We start from the raw sequence: 5,549 nt of genomic DNA on the forward strand, positions 1-5,549 counted from the left end.
TCTGCTTTTTGTTTTGGCTGGTTGCCATAAGGGGGTTTTGGGGGGGTTTCACTGTTGGTTTGTTGTGGGGGGGGTCCCGTCCGAAATTGTCCGAACGTGTACGATGCCGCTTTTGGCCTTCCCTGCACCCCTACCCCGCGCGCCCCCTCTGCTGATCCCCCGCCTGCGGCATAGCGCGTTGTTTCCCCGGGGGCGATGCCACCCCTGAAAGTTGTGACCCTTAATGTTAAGGGTCTGAATAACCCCGTGAAATGTAGGGCGATCCTTTCCCTGTTGGAGGGGTCGCAGGCGGATATCTGCCTCCTGCAGGAGACCCATTTACTTTCCAGGGACTGCCATAGGTTGCGCTCTGCTAAGTTCCCCACGCAACTCTTTTCCTCTGCTGCGACTAAGACCGCTGGGGTGGCCATCCTCCTAGCCAGCTCCTTTAGGGGGGAGGTGTTGTATAAACATGCTGAGCAGAAGGGGAGACTTTTAGTGTATCGCATGCGCTTGGGTGGTGTTGCCTTTACGGTTGGTTCGGTTTACAGCCCAAACGACCACCAGAATCGTTTCCTGGAATCGGTGTTGGTGGACGTTACTGCCTCGCCCGATCGCCATATCATCTTGGGGGGAGACCTGAATATGGTCTTCGACTCCACTTTAGATAGGTCAGCCCAGCGCTTCCCGCAGACAGGGGAGCTTTCTAAGGCGGTACAGGACCAGATTGCGGAGTTGGACCTGCATGACCTCTGGCGCACCATGCACCCCACCGATAGGGACTACTCCTATTTCTCCCACGCACACCGCACTTATTCGCGGTTGGATTATCTTGTGGTGAGCGGCCAGCTTCGCTCGGCCGCCATGGCGGCGGACATCGGGGTCTTGTCCCTGTCCGATCATGTGCCGGTTTCCGGAGTCTTTGCGTGGCCGGCGGCCCCCCCTTCCAGAGGGATGTGGCGGCTCCGAGACACGCTTCTCCATAAGAAATCGGTAGTGAAGCGGGTGGAGGAGGTCATCCAGGACTACTTGACCCACAATAACAACTCTGACACGTCCCTGGCTACGCAGTGGGCTGCTTTGAAAACAGTCGTCAGGGGACAGTTTATCTCCATTTCCTCGGCGGAAAACAGGGAACGCCAGCGCAAGAGGGAGGAACTGACAGCGCAGGTTAGGGAGCTTGAGCAGGTCCACCGCCGTACGGGGGCTCCTCGTGTTTGGAAGCAACTGAAGGCGGCACGGAAACTCCTCTCTGCGTTGGAGTACGCAGCGCTGCGCCTGAAACATGCCTTTTACACCGGCGGGGACAGGTGCGGTAAGCTCCTGGCCCATAGGCTCAGGGCCGCGCAGCAACGCAATGTGGTGAAGGAGCTGGTGGGAGTGGGTGGGATCCCGGTTTCCGGTGACGCGGAGGTGGCAGATACCTTTCGTTCCTTTTACGAGGCACTGTACGCTTCAGAGCCTTCCCCACCGGGAGAGGCTGAGGCCTATTTGGATTCCGTGACCCTCCCGGCCTTGGACCCCTCCCAGGCGGACCACCTGGAGAGGGACATTCACATGGAGGAGGTCATCTCCGCGATCGCGCGGCTGAAGCATGGTAAAGCCCCGGGCCCGGATGGCTACACGGCCTTGTTCTACAAGACCTTCTGTCCCACTGTTGCTCCTCTCCTGGCCCGCTTGTTCAATTCCTTCTCCGAACCGGGTGCCATTCCACCGGACCTCCTCTCGGCGACTGTGTCGGTTATCCCCAAGCCGGGGAAGGACCGGACCTTGTGCGGCTCGTACCGGCCCATTTCGCTCCTAAATGTGGACCTCAAGCTTTATACCGGAATCTTGGCGGCCAGACTGGGTCTACACCTACCAGGTTTGGCGGAGGCGGATCAGGCCGGTTTTGTACCCGGTAGGCAGACGGTCGACAACACGAAGAGGGTGACGCACGTACTGGAAAAGGCCTCACGCGTCCCGGGGGAGCGGATGCTTCTATCGGTCGACGCGGAGAAGTCCTTTGATAGGGTTCATTGGCCATATCTCGAGCTGGTTCTTGGGAAACTGGGGATCGGCGAGAAGTTCCGCACTATGGTCTTTAACTGCTATAGGCGACCGTCGGCGTCAGTGCGTGTCAATGGACACAGCTCCGGCAGCTTCGCCATTGAGCGAGGCACGAGACAGGGTTGCCCCCTCTCGCCGCTCCTCTTTGCCCTTTATATGGAGCCGTTTGCGCAGAGGATCCGCGACAACCCGGACGCTATTGGGGTGAAGATGGGGCAATACACACACACTGTCAGCTTATACGCGGACGATGTCTTGCTGACCCTAGATGACCCCAGGCGGTCACTCCCTGCCTGCGTCCAGGAGCTGAACGCTTTTAGCCGCGTCGCGGGCTTTAAAATGAACATGGCCAAGTCGGCTGCGCTGGATGTGTCGCTTTCTGCCGACACCAGGCGGGACCTTCAAAGTCTCTTCCCTATGCAGTGGTCCTCCTCCACGGTGGCTTGCCTGGGCATTTTGCTTGCCCCCTCCCTGCCTGCTATGGTCGCGGCTAACTATTCCTCTCTGGGCAAAAAGATCAAGGAGGAACTCCGCCGATGGAACAAGGGCCTACTTTCGTGGCTAGGCCGTATTGCAGCGGTGAAGATGACAATACTACCCCAGATCCTGTATCTTTTTCGCGCTCTGCCTCTTCAGCCCCCCGTGGGTTGGATACGGCAGGCGCAGGCAGACATCTCCCGCTTTGTGTGGCAGGGCCGTAAGCCTCGGATGAAGCGAGTCCTCTCCATGCTTGCCCCGGAGGCGGGAGGTCTCGGAGTCCCGGACCTCCGGAAGTACTTCCAGGCGGCGCAGCTCCGGTACCTGGTGGAGTGGAGCCGGTGGGAATCGGACAAACACTGGCTCTTTCAAGACCAGGAAGTTGCAGGCCGTACCCTCCAGGAGGTCCCGTTCCTGCGGCGCATCCATCGACCACCTAATCTCTACGCTTCCTTTATCACCCGGGTCCCGCTAAGAGTGTGGGACGCGGTGTGTGAGCTTCGGGAGCTCACCACTTTTCCATCGCCGTTCACTCCCATTGCTGGCAACCCGGACTTCACCCCGGGTCTGGAGCCCGGGGCCTTTTCCCACTGGGTGAGCGCGGGATGTAGGGCGCTTTTCCAGATCTACGGGCCGGAGGGCGTGCTCCCCTTCCAGCAGCTCCGACAGGAGTTTGGCCTGTCGGAGGGGGACAGACTGCGCTACATGCAAGTCCGCCACTGGGCTCTTCAACCCCCAGTGCGTGACGTCGCCGCCCGTTCGATTACGCCCTTTGAGCGATGGTTGGTAACCCGGGCCTCGGACGCCAAACTCATCACTGATTTGTATAAGTTTCTCCAACCCCCGCCGTTTCATTACCATAACCCAGGGAGGGAGCGCTGGCACAGGGAACTGTGCAGGACCCTGAGCCACAAGGAGTGGGACAAGATTGCATATCGGGCGAGGCACTCTGCGTACCACACTGGGCTGACGGAAACCTTCACTAAAGTGTCCACCTATTGGTACTACACCCCGGAGCGGCTCTACGAGATGCGCAAAATAGGCGATAAGGGTTGCTGGCGCGGCTGCGGACAGGAGGGTACCCTCACGCACATTCTCTGGGAGTGCCCGGTGCTGTTGGCCTACTGGAAGGAAGTCTTAGATGAGGTGGACAGGCATTTTGAGATCGAGCTTCCGCGCTTCCCCGCGTATGTCTTGCTTGGCCTCCCCAATGATTTGATGTACCCGCTGAAATCCCGCAGGGGCAGGCAGATTGCGATTGCGCTAGGCTCCGCCGTCCAGAATATACTGGTACTTTGGCGCACCCCCACTGCCCCCTCTATCACTGGTTGGTTGCATAGGCTCTGGCAGGTACTGGGCATGGAGAAGTTGTCGCTAACGGTGGCTGGGAATGTTGACCAGTTTGAGGAGCTCTGGCATCCCTTTTTGGCACTGCTGTCCACGGAATTTCGCGAGCTTACGTGTCCACGATACCTGCGCCTCCTTAGGCTGACGCCGCCGGCGCCAGCGGCGGAGTGAATGTGCGGATTGGGGGCCGAGGGCGGGGGGTGGGAAGTGGAGTTATATGCTTCTAATGCTGACTTTCGGACGGGGATGTTGGGGTATTGTTTTCTCTTCTTTCCTTCTTTGCTTTTCTTTCTCCTTCCCTTCTGGGGTCGAGGGGCTGGTGGAACGGTATGCTTCTCTTTCACTGTGTCGCGGAGTGTTATTTTGACTTGACCTTGCCTAGGGAGTGGGGGCCTACAGGGGGATCGTACACAATGCCTTATTGCCTATGTCTTTGCCTTGTTACCCTCTGGGGCACCCTGTCTCCCTCTTTTCCTTCTGACTCGCTGCAACGTTTTGCTTCTTGTATTGTATGTTTACCTGACTTCCTGCTCCCCTCCCCGTGTTCTTTTTTATGTCTTAATAAAATACTTTAAACCTAAAAAGGCTTCTTTAGACTTCCTTGAATACCCTAACACAAAGTATGCCTGTAATCCAAATGATTTATATTTGGATAAAGTAATCCATGTATAGCTCCTGTGTGCAAATGCTGCTTTGTCTTCTATAAAGGAGAGTTTCTTAACAACCTTATTAGTGATGCGTTTAAATTGAAAATGCTTTGTTGGGATTTCCCGTAGGTTGGCCAATCCCGTTATGACAAGCGATTCCTCCAAGTAAGCTTTGGCCAGTGAGGTAGGTGTGCTGCACAGTTCCTGCCAGAGCTGGTGATTCAATGTGTTTGCGGTGGAGTTCCTAATTTTATGCCAGCACTTGATGTATGAGCCTCGCCTTGCAAGGAGTTACTTCGTTAGACCAAGCTCGAGCCAAATCTGTGCCGGTGACACATAAGGCGGTAAATTTAACATTACTCTATATGCTTTTGTCAAAATGGTGTCCAGTAATTGAGCATCGCTGCCTCTCAAAACCTCACTGCCATATGTAATTGATGATGGAATTTTTGCTTTCACAACGAGGAGAAATGGACTGAATGTTGGACCAGTACGTTTTTTTTTAAGTTGTCTTAGCGTGATCGCAACCGTCATTCCCTTCCTTTTAATGCTTTAAGCTGGTTTGTGAAATGACCCTTGTCGATCATAACTCCTAGGTATTTATACACCTCACAGTTGGTGAGTGCAATTTTACCTAGTAACCAAGAATGGGACCGTTTCCCATTTATTGCCAGAGTCTTGGTTTTATTCGATGTTGACTTCCAGATAATTCTCGTCGGCATATCTATGAAGTATGTTGAGTAGCCGTTGTAGACCAACTTGAGTATGACTGGTTGGAACGACATCGTTTGCATAAGACATACTGGAAGTGGCTTTTCCTCCTTTTCCGGGAGCATGCACATTGCAAGCAGTAAGTGCTGTTGTCAGATCCGCAGTGTAAAGGTTGAAGAGAAAGAGTGCGAGAACGCACCCCTGTTTAAGGCCTTTGGTTGTTTGAGCGCGCCTCCACAGATGAGACCCGTTGCTGAGCTTGACCTGTACCCACGTATTGGAATGTAAGTCTATTAGAGGGTTCAAGAGGGACGAAGGAATCCCCCAGTGGGATAACTT

Source organism: Lissotriton vulgaris, chromosome 5, assembly GCF_964263255.1.
Source record: "Lissotriton vulgaris chromosome 5, aLisVul1.2, whole genome shotgun sequence".
Classification (NCBI taxonomy): Eukaryota; Metazoa; Chordata; class Amphibia; order Caudata; family Salamandridae; genus Lissotriton; species Lissotriton vulgaris.